The 18,959-nt window shown below is 38.7% G+C and overlaps 1 protein-coding gene across 5 annotated transcripts in view; it reads left to right on the top strand.

Annotated features, from left to right (window-relative positions):
* LOC105674929 (adult-specific cuticular protein ACP-22-like) overlaps nt 1-18,959 on the top strand; it is a 110,400-nt gene that overhangs the window by 46,802 nt on the left and 44,639 nt on the right. Inside the window, exon 4 of one of the 5 annotated variants that reach the window (XR_001101201.2) lies at nt 16,508-18,767. The exons of the other annotated variants lie outside the window; for them this stretch is intronic. The gene's annotated coding sequence lies outside the window, so the exon portion shown is untranslated. Of the gene's footprint in view, nt 1-16,507; nt 18,768-18,959 lie in introns of those variants that run through there. 5 annotated transcript variants of the gene reach the window in all.

Consider the following 18,959-nt stretch of genomic DNA (forward strand, 5'->3'; position numbering starts at 1 on the left):
AATCTCGCGATGTCCGCTATTATATTATATATTCGTTGCATACATGTCGGCGCGTTTACGATGCATTGAATAACGGCTGACACGCCGTCCGAAGGATTCAATGAACCGGAGTTCGGCTAATGGATTCGCCGCTGGTTGACCCGAGATTCGAGCGCGTCCCGAAGAGATGCGCGCGGATCCGCGCGTCAAAAGATCACGGATGAGATTACACGTAGGGCGAAGTGGGAGAAGAGAGCGGCGGATGGATGGATGGATGGATGGAGAGAGAAAAGGATGAACGAAGGGCGGGATGTGGGAGAGAGAGGGAGTGGTGGCAAACCGGGCAGGCCCGGTCGCCCGTGGCTCTGCTGGAGAGGTCGACCTGGCGGAGTTCCGCGCCGGGTGGAAGGGTCGGTTCGGGCTGGTCGGGGACGAGTGCATGCGCTCCGACTTTATGATGTTTTTTGATGCGACAGCACGACCGGCACGTTACGGGAAGAGATGGAGCGGAAATGAACTCGAGAGTGCAGCTTCCTATCTGCTTTTCAGAGCTCGGTTATGGAACGGACACAGAAGCGCGCCGGCCGCGCGTACGGAACGCCGCCGACGTACGCATACCATTTTCGTAGAACGCGACCGCATTATGAATCGGTCGAGTTCATCTCCCGTCGCCCTTGTGATCGCCGTCGTGTGGTCGCGCGTGCGCGTTGTTATCGGCACAACAAGGTGAAATTATGTCAATTATCGGCGATAAATTGTTCACACTTTTGATAGCGCTCGCTCGCATTGATATAAAGAAATAATAAAGAATGAATAATGTATAAATAATAGATATTAAATGATAATGACACACAATTATTACTCTTACCAGGCCATTTTCGATTAGTTTTATTTTTACTTATCATGCGAAACAATTTATATTGCTTTTTATATAATATTTATGTTATACTTGCAATTTAGTATATGAGCAGAAATGTGAAGACGAATATATGTTAATAGAAATATAAATACTTTGCATATTTTTATTAAAAATGGAATTAAATAAATGAAACATTAAACTAGAAAAAAACTAATCGGAAATAAGTGATGAATTTTAATACCGTTAATTTTTATCTAGATTGTCGGATTTTTGTCAGTTACACTCGCTAAAAACTAAAAAACTAAAAAATGACATATCCATCCACTGCGTTGAATCGAGGTTTCACGTTTAGGCAACGTTTGCTACCGCGAACACCAAAAACGTTGCTATTGCTGACGGCAAACACTCTAACGCAGCGTAAAAATGCTTAAAATACGTTAAAAACTAGCTTTTCGGGTCTTTGTTGGGCTATTTGCGCCACAATATTGCCATTTGCGTGCCCCGTGCAAGGCATAAAGTAAATATTGAAATCGCACTGTTGTCCAGTTTCTAGCGCGTGATCATGAACACGCCTGGTTGGATTCTTTCGAGCATGTATATCCGACAAATCCGAAAATCCGATTGTCGCCGACGAGCAGGCGGCGAACAGTCGATCGGAAATGCGATTTTATAAGCTTTTACGTAATATCACGCTCACGGACTCCAGAGCAGTCGCAGTCCCGCGGAATATGTAACTCCGTATAGCCGTGGCGGAACGACCAAACTTTCCGAGGGGCATAAATTCGCGGCGCGACTTCAAGACGTTCATAAACGCCTCGCTACGTTTCGCACGATTTACGAATGTCCTAATGAATTTATTAACGTGAAGTTTAAGCGCTTGTGCGGAAGGATGCATGGAATTCGGTCGCGCGCGAGAAACGAGCTTAAACATTCCTCCAGTTTTATTATTTTTTTACGGACTTAATGAGCAATTTGTATACTTTTTTATATTTTTGTGGAAGCAATAATTTATCGGCTTGTCCGAGATAATATCAGTTTCAAGATTAATGATTGAAAGCGATGATACTGTGATGTACGACGTAAAAATTTTGACGGGAAGGTATATATGTTCTGTTAAACAAATACGCGTAAAAAATTGCAGTTCAAAGTCATCACTCTTCGAGATGGTTCAGCGAGACTCAGCTTTGACATCAGAACGTCAGAAAGCATTCATTCACGAAGAGTGTCGCGATCATCTTTTGTAGCCAGCTATATGATGTTGTAAAAAAAGGATAAAAAAAGGATAAAAAAAGTTTGAAGTATCGCGCGCGCGTACGAATCCAATGAATTTTTTTCCTTGTGCAACAATACGTAGCGTTCGTTTCTTCTTTGAGAAAATTTCACAGAGTAATAAGACATAATGTATTATGAAAACCAATGAGTCCTTTTAATTATAAAGTACATGGAATTCTTATTCTGAGCGAGATTATTATCGGTTATCATATACGATACTGAATTTTTATGTAGATTAAAAAAATATCTTTATCGATAATGAATTAAACGTTATTGCTTTTTGCTCCATATCGTTTTAAATATTAACTCTTCCGTTCTCGCGTGCTGGCATCGAAGTAATGTAGAAACAAATAACGCGGTGTAGGCAGAAAGTAGTTGTTTCGTCAGAACAGAATAAAAGTTCGGCCGAGTAATGTCTGAATAAAATTAGAAGTTCCTTTATTTTTATAGCAAAGTTTCGACCGCGCTTTAGCGTACATCCGCTCCATCTCATACCGGCCGGTGCGCCGCGAACTTTTTACATTCATGCACATTTGATTTCGACGGCAGCGCGTGGGAAAACGGCGAGGGATCTCAAAGAGCTACGCTCCGTTAAATCACTATGAGATGACCCGGATGAGGAAGATATCGGGTGATTGAAAGGACGAGGCGTGGGTGTAAGGCGAAAATTCACAGGCCGAGCCGGCGACACGAGCGGGCGTACTCGGGCGGCGTCCGATTTCAAAGCAAACGACGACGACGACGACGACGACGACGACGACGCTGAAAAAGTGCATTCGACAATCGGTATATAGCCGGTCGTTAGGCGGCGAAGTATCGCGCGGCGCCCGCGTCACGCGGATTATACGGCGAAGTCGCGAGAGAGAAGAATAAATGATGCCGAGTAGCGAATAAGCACGTACCCGCGCTCTCTTTCTCTCTCTTCCCCTTTGTCTGCTGTATAATTGCGATAAATCCGCGCTCACCCGCCCGCGGATGCGGGTCACGCTGATAAATTGCGTCGCGCGTTCGGGGCGACGAGAAAAGCAACGCGGGCGACGGGGTGGATTTAGAAGAGGGAAAAATTGCGCGAGAGATCTCTTTGGGTGGGGCGGAGGGGGGGGAGGGGAAAGGTGATGGAGCGAACCCGGGAGAAGTAAGAAGGCGCCCCTCTCTCAGTTTCTGATATTATACGGAAGCGAACGCTCACTGTAACGACTCGAACGCGCCACGAAAAAAGATACCGGTAGCTAAGATAACTCGGCAGGCGCGGTCTCGCATCCCCACGGAGGGTCGTGATGATGTTCGGTGGTCGTGTCTCGAGGAGATGTTTTTTCGCAGACGGATCTGGAGGATTGCCGACGCCGTATCTGTCATCTGTAACTACTTGCCGCGAAAGCGGAGAACTGCTTCGTACGAACTGCTTTCTGACGTGACGTGCCTTTCTTTATACGTTATGGAAGACATAATGTTCGTAAACAGAATGATAATGATGATCTATATGAAGACCACTGTAGCATAAACGGAACGTTGGATTCTATTCATTTTTCGTCCGTCTACATTAACATGAGATTAAATTGTTATACACAAGAATTATAGGTATATTTCTGAGCATATATATTTTCCAAATAAGATTTCAACAAATGAAAATAAACGCTAAATTCTTTGCTATTATTTAGCAGAAGACTTCTTTACAAAGTGCACTTGCAGTGCACTGAGATGATGTATTTGCGATTGACAATAGAAATCATTTTTATATCAAAACGGAAGGTTGACTCGATTTTAGAAATTTAGACCCAGCAGACACTCATCCAATAATATTGTGTTTTTTACATTAAATTGTGTAGAAGAAGAGTGTTCCAATCCTTTATAAATAATAATTAATAAAGAACATTTAAATAAGGATTTAAAAATTATTCCGCTAAAATTCAATAATGAAAAATACGATATTATCACATTACTAACTACGCTCTGTAAAAAACGAATAAGTCGATTAAAGAGTAAAAGAAATCTCCAAGCACGTTTAACGTTTCTGCAAATTGCACAGTAAATCTGTATTCGATGAAATTGTATTGATAGTACTTGTGTAACTGACGGCAATATAACTGGCAGCGCAAAAATAAAAAATTTATTCAGCAGACAAATCGGGCAACCCCGAGCCATTCGTTAAGAACAAAGAAAACAGAAGAAACATTAATATACGGAGCATAGTTTCGCATTTGAAAATAGTTTCGCATTTCGCCGGGTTATAAATAATCAGGAGACAAAATTTAGCCGGCATCTAACCTACTTTGCGAAACACACCTTGAAAAACAGAGAGCGCGCAGAAATGTGCGCGATAAATAACCTTCTGATATCCTCCGCGTAACGACGACACGGTCGGTGTCGGGCCCGCGGTTTAAGGGCGTTTTTCGTATCTCCCTCGCACAATTCCAATGAGTTCGCTACTCCGCCCGCCTCTCTTCGCCCTCTGTTTATCACTCTGCTCCTGACGGATAATCTTCTTATCCCGCGCTGCTCTCCCGTATTTCCTCCCCCCGTGTCCTTTCATCGCACCGCACACCGACTCCACCCCGCAGAGTTCGACCCGCTGTGCCTCCTACGCTGGGTCTCAGCAACAGACGCGCGATCGTTTCAACTCGAGGGAAACTGCCATTGAAAGTTAGCGCCCGGGCAATAAGGAGAAAACAAGGAGAAGGACGTAACGATCTGCGCTGGTGGAAAATGAGCGGCGTATCCTGCCGGGGCTCGGTGGAAAGGCCTTCGGAGTGATCAGTTCTACTGACGGGCTTGCTGAAAGCAAGACCGTCCTTTCTCAGGAATAGGGTACATTGTCTGACAATCCAGCCTTCTTTGCTACTGATCGACGAACAAAGGCGCCCCGCGCCTCAAGGCATTTCTTTAATCCTTTAATCGACCTTTTCTTTCCTTACAAAGCGTGGTCGATTACCCTTTTTTGGCAAGGGACAAGTTAATTCATCGTTGATATTTTGAAAAAATATTATTTAACAATACAAACAAATGCTCTTTTTACAAATACATGTAGTATTTATAAAATAAATAAATCTTGCAAATTATTTATATCGGATATTCCAAAATGATTGTTTTTTATTTCGTTATTTGATCAATTTAAAATTAATTTTTTTAATAAAAATTTTTATTTGTCCTATTTTTAGTTGTTTATTTTTATTTTATTTTACAATTCTTGTTTTAACAACAAATCAAAAAATCCACACTTACTGAATTTCCAGTTCCAAAACGCGTAATAGTGTAACGATTTAGCTCTCTGTATGTACATACATATCTGCATGAAATATAAAAAATATAGATACAAAATACAAATTTGATTGAACATTGAAAGCGTAAGATAAAAATAAGCTGATGCACCTGCTTGATACCTGCTTTTCTTCATAGTTATTGGCTGCGTAGTTCTTATCAATTTACGACTGCTCTTAAAATACGTTGTTTGATAATTCAGTGTACTTTACTGCCTATCAGTAGACATCTGAAATGCCCTTTCAGGCATGTTACGCTTGATAACAGCGAAGTACTTTGCTCTTGATAGAGATATAAAACATCCATGATCGCATTTCTCGTTTTCCCTGTGAAAAAAGAGCCGTTTTTACTACCGTATGAATAAGCTATAACACATCCAAATAAATGACATGAAAGATATGAAAGCAAATGCTGTTTATTATGTGAATGATATTTTTCCACGGCAAAATATTTGACATTTACGAGTGATTTCCACAGTAGATATGAATATAATGAGCTCTAATTTAATAGGTTATTAGCAACGCAATTTGTATGCCTGGGAATTCGTGTAACATAGTATTATACTTCGTTTCTAACTACTGAAAATGAAACTGTACAATGGACAAAAAAACTAGTTAAATACCTGCACTGTTAAATTTTTCGCACCGCCCACGAATGTCTATTGTTATCAGGTTTTGCTGACTGGTTTTCGCACTCTAGTCGTTCGAACACATTAAATATGTACACTAGGCGAAAAATCAAGCTTTCAATAAAGTTAAAATGGAATCGAAACGAAACAAGGAGTGGAATTGCGAACAAAATCAAATTAATTAACGCGACCACGCTTCGGTTTGCGTTTAGCAAACATCGTGAGATCGTTATCAAATTTTACGGATTAACGTATGTGTTGTAACGTTGATTTACAAATATGTGCGAATACAGCACGTAAAAAACATACCTGCATCAAATCATATATGAAAATGCAACTTTAATTTTTTAATATTTTGAAGGTACTGTTCACATATAAAGCTGTATATTGTATACTCGCATATTCTCTCTCAGTTAAAATTGATGTTTGTCAAGACTCATCTATAAACTGTAAATCTACTTCAATGCAGAAATACACGTCTTCTTCGGGACGAGTGAGACAACAAAATGAGAAAGATTACAAATTGTACAATTTTACGTATAATATGAGAAGTCAACAAATAAAATATTATTTCGAAATAATATATTTTGAACATGTAATAGTAGGTAATACAATGTGCATTTAAAACAATTCGCAGTCTTACATATATCTTTAATGACTTTTATTTTGTAATAATAAATAGAAGTTTTCAAAAAACGTTTTAATTTCCAATAAATAAATGAAAATATTTTGCAAAGAAACATTTGATTAACATTTGATTTCGATATTTTAAAGCTATTATTATTCTTGATTAGATATCGAATAATGTCGATAGGTTTCAAATTAATAGTATGTGGAAGCTCTTGGTATTTAATAGCGCCGATTAATTCTCTCTAATCCATCAGAACAATTGCACGCATCCTATCGAAAATCTCTGTGTGTAAAAACCGCGTTAATTATTTACGAGTATCGCGCGTCCACTTCGAGCCTATAAAATTGATCAATGAGCAACATCGATAATAAGTGGCTGCGCGAATGCGTTAATCAACGAGAAATGCTCTTCCTTTGCGAGCGATATTGTTCGATCGTCGGTTCATAAAGCAGCGCGACATCAAATCGCGCTCTCTCGAAACCGCAATAATGATTGAAATAAAAAAAAAATTTCAGCGTACACGTGCGCCGACGAGAGGAAGAGAGGCGAAACGAGTGATGATATTTATTTTAATAATTTGTAACTTCGTGAATAAATACAAGCACGCGGTACAGCGGCTGTATTCGGTCGACGGTGCATAAAGCAATAACTTCGGTGAACCCGGCTATTAATTACCTTAACGGCCATGCTTATATGCTTATCCGAGCGACCCGCGCTTCTCCCTCGAGACGTGCGCCCGTATATACCAGCAACGTGCCGACCATGCACTGATGAGTAGCCACGCTACAGAGTGTTTCTTGCACATATGTTTTGTAGGAACAAAGATTACTTGAACTCAAGAGATACTTAAGCGTTCGGACATGAAAATACTTCTTTGTTTCATAAAAGATACGAATTGACATCCATCCGTATCTATGTACATATATTCATGTAATTTAAAAAATATCAGGTGTTTTTGGAACACCTTGTATATTTATGTACATATGCGATAGATATTTTTCTCTCTTTTCTTACTCTAAAGCCGTCGATTTGATTTGCCGGTGCGTGAAATTTCAATGCGCCGGTAACTCAATGCCGCTAAGAATATTCCTGATCCAATTAATTGTTACGCACAACGAAATTGTATGTAACAAGTAATTGGTTGATCAAGATCATGGAAGCCTCGGTTTAAACCAGAGTTGCAACTTTCAGCCAATTTTCGAAGTGTGGATGCCCGCTGCCTTCCTCTCGCCGCATCTTAGCAACCAGTCACGAATAAGGCGGCAGAGATTCACCTCGAAAATCGGTCGAAAGTTTCTGCTAAGTTCTAACTTTGATTATTCAAGTACAAAAATATAACATTATTAATATATTATCTATATAATAATAGAATAATATTTAATGCTCGTAACGCATTATGCTACTACTAATATTTTGATCTGTATTGATCTTCATGATTTTGTATTATTCATGACTTTGTACATTTGTTCATGAATAAATTGCTAAATCACCGATTAATGCCATTTGCACAATTAATTTTCATAATTATTTATAGTATTGTTTCGAGAAATGACAAAATATATTCTTACACATCTATCGCACATGCCATCATTGCACTGTCATACGTCATTACGAATTCCTAGAGCGCAAAAATGGACGATTGCCTATTTTCATCTCGCTACGCTCAATTGCTCTCTTTCAGTTTTTATCTGACAGTAACGATAGTAACGCATTCCGTTTTATGTGCATTCACAGTGCAAATCGTTGTAGAATTGATACGAATGAAAAATAAAGTGATACACCGCAATCCGATTTACTCATTGATACTGAATAATAAACAGGATAATAAACAGAATAAGAAATGCTACTTTTTTAAAAAAAACAAAAATTATAACAATGATATAGACACTTATATAGAAAAAATAAAATATTAATTATCGCATCATTAGCTATATGCATTGTTCTCAATCTGAATTAATTTACAAAATTTTTGAATATTTTTTTATTTCAATAAAAGGCATTTTATCATAATAACAAAAGAGTTAAATTATATCAACATTTCAAAGTAAAAAATAAAAATGCGAAATACTCGCCATACCTTTATGAAATATTCATGTCTGACCATACTTCCTTTTTACTACTTGGGCAGTAACTGTACGAATATTCTGTCTAATAAAACCATTGGCATTTATTACTGAAGAAAGGAAAGAGTGTGTTACGAGCAATTTTCTGAAACATATCATTTTGCAACTTTTGCACTGAGTACAACAGGTTTACAACCTTTTTTACGTGACGCGCAATCTTATACTAACAAGCGTAAAGAAAGAGCAGTTTTATACTTTATAATAAACAGAAATGTTTTGTCTGATAAAATCATTGGCATTTATTACTGCGAAAAATATTAAAGAGCATATTATAATATAAGCAACTTTCTAAAGTACATCTTTACGCAACTTTTTATCACAGAACACAAAGTTCAAAACAAAAATTCACAACACTTTTTTGCGTGTGGTGCACATATTATTGTACTAACGAGCGTAAAATAAGAACGAAAAATTATACTTTGTAGTAACTAAAATGATACTTCTTGCTTCTCGCAAAATTTCGTTCAGATTTCACATTCGTCGCGGACGACAAATTTAATCTCAGCCTGATGAGAGTCGGTGTACTCCTGCGTTTCCTGTAATGATTCGCTAATTCTGCCTACATCCGTGGTTTTTGCAAGACGACAAGGAGTAATGAGACTCGGAGAAAAACGGAAGCCGTAACATTGGGCGATTAGAGATGCGGTGGATGTACTTACACTGAGAAGAATAGTGAACGCACATGTATGTGCGGATGTGCGGGAGAAAGAGAGAAAAAGGGGTAGCGCGCTGTGCTGCACCGTGATTGGCGAATGAGCCCCGGGCTACGAACAGACTACGTAGAACGTTTGCCAAGTGCAACGGTGGAAGATATTTGAATTTCGTGGTGCAAACCAACGAACCGACCGCCCGTACCGTCAGCCTCGGGCTTGATGGCTTATGTTATCCGTAAACAAATTTTGCGGCGGTGGATAAACCTAGTGAAAACATTTTAATCGTTATAGATTTTTGAATTCGAAGGAGATCTAAATTCTCTCAAGTTTGCCGAAGATATTAGTTTAATCAAAGATTTTTGCTAACATTTGAACCACTGCAGCTGTACGGTTTGCAAATCCAAATGCAGAATCTATATTTTTCAACTTTATTATTTTATCAAAATACACCTAATCAAATTTTTTTCCGTCTCAAAGAAATTCCGCAAAGAAATAGCGAACTCATACTCATTAGCAATGTAATTCAATTCGTAGGCTTTATATAACGAGAAAAATGACTGCCACATCGAGATTTCGAGGGATAATTTTACCGTAGTCTTTGTGCCGTGGTATTGTTGTCGTAGTATATTCATAAATTGTGACAAAAATAATTAATTAATTATCCCTCGAACGGCGAAGTCGTAGAATACTCTTCTCTTTTTACTTGAGCATCCAGCTTGCGTCTTGCACCTTAAATGTAAATAAAAACCCACTTCTTTATATCAACTTTAATTTAAAACGAAAGAGAAAGAGATATTGAGTAATCTTATTACTATAAATTGGAATCAATACGATGCGGTGGGCTGATTCTTGATAATTACACATTTTTGTTACTTTTTAGAATTGAAACAAGTAATGAAATTATTCCGACAGAGATCAATTTTTCTACTCATTAAACACACACTGTCACATGTGACTAAGTTATTCGTCAGCAACAAAAAAAAGAAATTTTTTCTTCTTTTTTATGATAACAATGTGTTATTTTCTATGCTGGTTTATGATTTTATAAAAGAGCATGTGTGCCGGAACGTCTAATCTAATCGGATATCGAAGTACGTCATCGATTTGATGACATTAACGGACCATTTTTCCTTCCTCCGTTGTTCTTTGATGCGTCTGTCATGTTTCCTGCCTTTTGATTTTCACTCATGTTCTTTCTAACGTGCAGACAGTCGCCGTCTTTACACACGCCAATGCCAGACCGAATGTCGCCAAGACGCCGTCGGCAGGAAGCCGCCTATATTCTACCATTTTTCTATTCGTTATTCTTCTTTGATATATGCCGGACCGTATAATAAAAGATGATGCAAAAGAGAAGACCGGATAGAACAGGCAAAGAGAAAGATGAGTAGCTTTAGATGGTAGGGCCAAGTGGCGAGCCTGCGCTTATAAAGATATAGAGATAAAAGATTCCGCATTTTTTTTATACGCGATTTTTTGTCCTTCTGAACGTTCGTGAAGAACTCAAACCACGATACGCCACATAATAATTGTTAATGTGTAAGGATTTAAAATTAATTTTTTTATAAACATTTTTTTATAAACATAAACGACATTATGTTTCTTTTAAATATTTTAAAACATATTAACATTTTTTCTTTGATTAAAATTTGTGTATTGCATCAATACTTTATGTTATGTTGAATACCTAACATTTAGTAAATATTGAGTTATGTAATAAATAATGTCGGGGTTTTTCAATAAATCTGTCTATTTCTTCTATCAGGCAAAGTGCAGCTTAATTAACACGTAAATTAAATATTTGTTTATCGAAATTGTAATCAAGTTTTGCGCATGTTGCGATTTTTTAAACATGCTGCGTGAAAAATAATAGCATAATTTATAAAAAATTAATCCAAATAAATAAATTTTTTATTTTGATAATGTTACCATTAAATATAAAATGTTGAAGAAACTTTATTATTTATAATATCTTTCATTAATAAAATACAGTGCACAGTCCTGAATTTACATTTGTAATTATCATCATACAATATGAAAAGGTTTTATTTCATAGAATAATAAATAAATTTGAAATATATTTCACCGCTTTATCCGTTTCTCTCTATACAGATGCACGGACGTATCATGTTCCCTATAATATTTCACGGTGTTTTCTCGTTATCCGATTTCATCGAGCTCTTTGATATTAAGATCTGCTATTAATTTCTGGATGTACACGTAGGCACGTAAAATGATATCTATCATATGTCACATAGCACACAAAGTGTTAAACCCTATACACATTAAAGTCATCCCTCCGATCAAAGCTGTTATTGTCGCGAATTACATTATTTTCAGTTTCAAACGCGGGATCTTGAGGGGACGTCGCGATAATTTGTCCCTTTCGTAACGCGTAAATATCATCCGTCTGTGCGCGCGTGTACGCGCGTGTCTGTATGGAGCCGTGTAAACGACGGCGTCAAACGTTGCGTGCGGCATTGACAAATTATTCTGTTTGATATCATTGAATACGAGGGTCCACGCGCGAAGGGGCGCGGGCGGTCCTTTCCCCCTTTCGAAATAGCGGAGTCGCGTGGAAAACCGATGGAGGGGGAGAATTGGGGTATGCGGAAAGGGGTAGACTGCCGGGGCCGCGAAACTAACGGAACCGTATAATCTCGCCCGCTGGCTTTCACGCGGTTTACTTTCCGCGGAGTGTGGCGTATATGAGGACGTAGGCACGCGAGAAAATTGTAAACGGACTAAGATGGATTGGGTCTGAAAGCGACTTTATCGAGTATACCCCATTGCGCGCGAAACGAGCAAAACGGTCCGCCGCTTTCAGCTCGTAGATTTCAGGAGATTATAGCGCGCACCTAAGTGATCACCGGGTGTTGTAAATCAGTTATACTTGAAGTATCAATGTGTCTTTTGTGACACTTAATTATGCATTATTGAATTTCATCAACAAAATTACCCTCTTAATCTCATCGTATCTTTTGGAAAACATGAAATCCTCTGAAAGTTCTCTTCTTTGGAACTTTTGCGTGTAATCAAATTATTTTTATGCAATTTTGAAGAAAGGCTTATATATATACAAAATATTGTATCTTGTAATTGAAAAAGAATAATGTATATCAATGTCTCAGAGTTCTGAATATTTATATTTTCAAGATAAAAGAATATATCGACTCACCGATTTATATGAATAAGATATACAATAACATTTATTAAATGTATAAAACATATTTTAATTGCATTTTTATAGAAGCGCAAAATATATTTTTCATAAAATATATAATTAATTTAAATAGCTTATGCGGAAAATCATTGCGGCGTTTGCTTCATCGAAAATTCTGCATTTTGCATTCTGCAATTTTGCATTCTTTTTATGAGGCATAAAATTAATATCGCTTTTTACAAAGGTCTTCCCATTCGCGACGTTGATTTGAAGCGAGAGAGTGGGAATCAGTAAATTAACCTACACTGTTGGGCGGAAGTTACCGTTTGCGGAATCTATATTTGAATTTCGTGTTTGCTTGCGCCTGGTGCATGGCGCAGCGATCCGTTCAAGTCAACCCACGGTAGGTTTATGTCAGTCCCTCCTCCCGCCTCCCCCTCTCTCCCTCTAAAACAGAAGCGTGTAAACAGGCGGCTAATTACGTCGTCTCCGATAATTTTACGCAGTCTTTTGCATTCCACGTTTAACGTTTGACATTCCTTTGCCCGCAGTATAGCAAATCGCGAGCGGTTATGGTCGCGGGCGCAAATATTTACGCGTTGCATTCGTAATACTTGCGCGATATTAATGCCGCCTGCAACCGATAACCAATCATTGCTCGGTGCATTTTTACGGCAACGGATTTACGAGCCACGTGCGCGCATTTGCGCTAATATTAAGATAACATAAATATTGAATTACCGTGCGATATAATCGTGGTGATAATTCGCAGCAAACAGCAAAATGTTCGCCGGGTTTTGCTAATAATGTACCCGTTCAATAAATACAATACGTAACATATCCTACCTTTAAAAAAGCATGTTATTGACTTTTGAAGCCTCTTTTCGTTGTCATCGCGTTATCCATCGGTTTGTCTATCGCGAAGTTTGCATTGATGATTTTGTTTATTATCAATCATTGTTGTTATAGAGATGATTGCGTTTGACAGTTTTATTCTAACAGCTGTTTGGCGAGTTTAAAGTTTTTAAACGGATACAAAAAGAAAGAACAGAAAAAAGGCGCGCGTGTATGTCCTAGTGTATTTAAAATTTGAAATCAAACAACTCATCATCCATGAGTTATTAAATTGAATCCCAAAGAAATTTAAAAACCATACTACGATAAATATGAAGCACTTTGTATGCAACATATTATGAGCATATTGTGTATTATGTAATGTGTAATTAAGTTGCGGAAGTCTGTGAGGTTTCGCGGTGAACCTTCCCAGGCGGTCGGTACTTAAAAGCGTTAAGACGGTCCAAGGAGACCTATCGTAAAGCTATTTACGAATCCAATCGGAAACGGAATTTCCGACTACCGTGCTTTCGACGCTGGGGAAGATGATATTGTGGAATCTACCGAGAATATGGAATCGCAATGTATCCCTTTCGCAATGCGCAATGCGCTAGAATTCAACGGCAGTTAATGAGATTGTTAGGAAACTAGCAAAAGGGTTTCATCTATTTATTTACAAATAACAAATGAATATGTATTGCTTCAATTTGTTTCAGCAATTTAAGTAGAACAGTAAAGAAACACACCACGACGCAATAGTGTGGGGGATCCACGTGTTTTCAATAGCATAATAATAAATCGATTAAAAGTCATCAAAACAGGAAAGTCGACGATTGACGTAAAACAAATCACGACGAGCTTTCGGAGAAGACAATCACGAATTCCAAAAGGACGAGTCGCGATGGCGAATGCGAAAATGGCAAGTCTTGCGTGACAATCTCGACGATTTCTTGCTTATTCCCAAATAATTTCTTATATATCATTATCTAGGAATAAATATTATTGATCATTCTTTTTTTATTCTTAATTGATTGTATTCCTCTACAATAGCGTTGCTCCTTTTGCTTTGAATTTCTTAGTAATATGTGCAAGATTTATGTCTACGATTAGGAAAATTAAGATCAAGAATATCTCAATTGGATATCTTTTCACGTAGTTACGTAAATAACAGATCTGAAGTTTCTCGATGATGATATTTCCGTTGAATTTCGAATATCTAGTCATTATCCATCGCCAAGATGGTTGGTCCATCTAAACGCATCTCGGATTACCCAGGCTAGGATGACTCATCCTAGTGAAACCTCACGAACTTCCGTTCCGTACTAATAACACATTGCATATTGATTATTGCGTTCATTATCCCGTGTAATCCGATTTCTGTTTCTGCAATAACAAGCGTAATGATAGTGTATATTAAACTCCAACAGTATTCGATAGCTAATAATCTCTAAAAACAGATTATCTTAGCAAATTATTATACAGACAATGTTAAAGTGTTGATTTATATTTTTGACAAATATTTCTTCTCTATATCTTAAAATAATGTGTCATTTTCAAATTGTTTGCAGTAATGCTTAGAAATCTATCAACAATGAAATTTGCTTCTATGTTCTAATTCTCTAATCAATTTGTAATCGGGCGGCTAACTTCACGGCGCCCCCCATTATGTAAAAAATCCAAATTTTTTTATAGTTTTAAGTAGATTTCAAATAGTTCTATGGTTCTAGATAAGTTTCAAAAATAGTTCTGCTCGAAATACTACGTAAATTAAATTTGAAATTCTCGACTTAGAAAACGAAAAATAGCGAGAACTCATTCAATTTTGATTTTAGCGTTTCAAGCATTAAGGATAATCGTTAGAACTCGTGAGGGGCTATACAGAACTCTCAACAGAACTGCCGGTTACCGAGAAAAAATTTTTTTTCTGTAGGACTTAGAAATTTTTTGAATCCGAAACTTCAACAATCGAGAACTTTTTTATTTCGCCTCTGAGCGTTTCGAGTGTTAATAATTATCGTTAGAACTCTTTGGGGGGCGTTCAGAACTCTCAACAGAACTGCCGGTTACCGAAAAAAAATTTTTTTTCCTGTAGGACAGAAATTTTTCAAATCCGAAACTTCAACCATCGAGAACTTTTTTATTTCGCCTCTGAGCGCTTCGAGTGTTAATAATTATCGTTAGAACTCTTCGGGGGGCGTCCAGAACTCTCAACAGAACTGCCGGTTACTGAGAAAAAATTTTTTTTTCTGTAGGACAGAAATTTTTCAAATCCGAAACTTCAACCATCGAGAACTTTTTTATTTCGCCTCTGAGCGCTTCGAGTGTTAATAATTATCGTTAGAACTCTTCGGGGGGCGTCCAGAACTCTCAACAGAACTGCCGGTTACTGAGAAAAAATTTTTTTTTCTGTAGGACAGAAATTTTTCAAATCCGAAACTTCAACCATCGAGAAGAAGCGCTCAGAGGCGAAATAAAAAAGTTCTTGATTGTTGAAGTTTCGGATTCGAAAAATTTCTAAGTCCTACAAAAAAAAATTTTTTTCTCGGTAACTGGCAGTTCTGTTGAGAGTTCTGTATAGCCCCTTACGAGTTCTAACGATTATCCTTAAGGCTCGAAACGCTAAAATCAAAATTGAATGAGTTCTCGCTATTTTTTGTTTTCTGAGACGAGAATTTCAAATTTAATTTAGTATTTCGAGCAGAACTATTTTTGAAACTTATCTAGAACTATAGAACTATTTGAAATCTACTCAGAATTATAAAAAAATTTGGATTTTTTACATAATGGGGGGCGCCGTGAAGTTAGCCCCCCGATTTTTCAAATGGTGTTTTCTTTACTTTAAATGGCAAAACTCTTTCTAAAATGGTCTGAGAACTCTAGAACTCCTCGGGGGGCATCCAGAACTCTAATCATTTTTTTCAATTTTGAAAAATGGGGGGCCAACTTCACAGAGATGATATCCTGTATAGCACGATCGCGTTATCAACTTCCCTGTCGATGAAGACGTTCATGCCGAAAGTGTTTACGTATCGCACACTTGATGTTCGAATACTTCATCGAAGCACTTCCTGTCTGGCATACCACGAGAAAAAGATCGTTATTCTTTTCAGAGACGTGAGGGCCTTTTAAGGATCATCCTGTTCGTGGGACGCTGCACCTTTCCGTTCTCCATGGTCCACGCGTTCGAGCGAGGCCGACGAACGCGGCCGGGTGCCACTTAAGCATCCGTCTCACGTATCTTAGCGGTTGCCCGATCATCATTGGACACCTAAGCCGGACGCGACGATTGTTCGGTGAACAATAGCCAGGGTCGTGAACAAAGACCAAAAACGAGCGAACGGGGTCGCGGGATTGCTGCAGGAGGTGGTTGCAAAAAGGGAGGAGGGAGAAAGAGTTGTGACAAGGAACGGCGAGATAGCGCGGGGTGAAAAAGAGAAAGCGATAAAGAAAAAAAGGAGATCGAAAGAAAGGCAAAGAGAGCAAACCCGCGGAAAAAAATGAAGTCCGAGGAAAGATGTGAAAGGGGAAGAAAGGGGAGAAAGAGAAAGGTGGGGAACATGGCTACGTCATGCTGGCTCGATGCCAACCAATTACGAATGTAAAGTTATGGTAATATTGATATCGAGCGCGGGGCGCAAAAAAATGGCCGTAATAAAACCGAGAACGGTCTTCCTCCCTTCCTTCCCGCTTTCCGTTCGCCACGTCTGTCTTCGACCACTCTCTTTTTTCTCGCTCGCGTACATTATTCAGAACATTCTTCCATACATGCACTTGAAATGCGCCTATCGCGCGTGATGTAATTGAAACTCAATATGTCGGCCGGAACTCGTGCGAAGAGTCCCCGCGGTTCATTTAAATCGCATCTCTGCGCTCAGCGGGATTTCACTCGCGGCCAGTCGAGCAGATGCAGCCGCGATGGGAGCTTCCGTGGTATGCATTTATGATTAGATTCCCGACTTTTGATCGTCGTCAATAATCGCAAGCTGGCGGCAACAATCCGCGCCGATGCTATTTTTCATAGCCGCAGTTTTATGCGCTTAATTATTTTGACAGAAATATATTTTTGCAGTGCAAAAATAATTTTATAATGAAATAATTTAGTATTGGTAAATGAATTAAGTGAATTTGTACTCAATTTTATATACTTAATTTTTTATATACTATTTGCTTTATAAACAGTGTTTTATGAAATGCCATAGCTCGAGCATTCGCACACGTAACGCAATGTTACAAGAATCGCGCTTTAGATGCAGACGTCGTTTAAACAATACGCAGAAATATTCGTTTGGCGTGTCAAAACTGGTTGTAACTATTGTCAGACTGGACGTTGCTATCGGCCGGGAGCAGCACGTGCAAATCTCGCCTGTCATTTCAACGGGCGCGCTCGTCGTTAAAACCGCGATCGGATTTGCCGTTCAATCCAGTTCGCGATTAAAGTTGAAAAAGAGCTGAGCATTTTTCAAAAGCGCATTGTATGTTAATTCTTTCGAAAATAATCGCATTACACCAACATCAGATTTGTCTCAATTATTTAAAATGTCACATATTTATGAACATGCAACTTCTAAAAATCAGATTTGAAAATAATGAAACTATTTCAAAATTCAATTTAGCGCTTTGAAAGCTTGCTTGCGTCCGCTTTTAAATGGTTTTAACAATTGTACGCTACTTATTTTGTTCATTTTTTTTTTTTTTTTGCCATTCCACGATAGTTGTGTAATTTTATATAACAGTAACGCCCGGGTAATGCGGCGAATAAAGACAAAGATCACGTCGCCGGTAAATTAAGTTTAAGTCGAACAACAGGTCGGATAAACTTGCCGCGGTAGCTTTTCTCGTCGACGCTCGTGTACAACGAGAGTCCGCTGTTTCATTTGTTTCTCATTCCAATCGGCTTGCATTTAACTGTACGTTGGATTGGACATGTCGGCGGAGCTCGTCGAGCGGCGCTCGCGAAGATAAAGTTTTCCATCTGCTCGCGTCCGCATCGGGATGGCCGGTCGCACGCGACGACAAACAAATAATCGAATCAACCTGCCTACCGTCGACGAAAGTTTTACGCAAGTCAAAGTTGCCACAGGCAATTCCGCGGCCCCCTGCCGCCGCGCGTCTAATTAGGTGGGATTAGCGGAGCGGAGCGCCGTGACGTATTTCGTGCGCGCTCGCGGCTCCCGTCACTCGAAATTCTAATTAAATTATCCGCCAGCTAGACAAAAGTAAACCAAACTCGCGTGTGAGCACGCACTAGCGCACGCTCGCGCGGACGCGCGATATCTCGGCGATAACGGCGCCGAGATAATACTCGCATTACCGCACTAAGATTAATTTACATTATTATGACGTTACGTGGGGCGCACATCAACCGCAAAACGCACAACGGTGCTGCCTGTCGTGACATTTAACATTACACATAATATGACTTGACTTTTGCACAGCGTTGAGATAACAATATGTTAACAATTATCTCGTATTATTTATAGTCGCGATTTGATATTGTGAAGAATGCGAAATGTTTGTAGACTGTTGTTGTTTCATTCTTTCATCATATAACTTGAATGCAAT

The sequence above is a fragment of the Linepithema humile genome, chromosome 2 (genome assembly GCF_040581485.1).
Source record: "Linepithema humile isolate Giens D197 chromosome 2, Lhum_UNIL_v1.0, whole genome shotgun sequence".
Lineage (NCBI taxonomy): Eukaryota > Metazoa > Arthropoda > Insecta > Hymenoptera > Formicidae > Linepithema > Linepithema humile.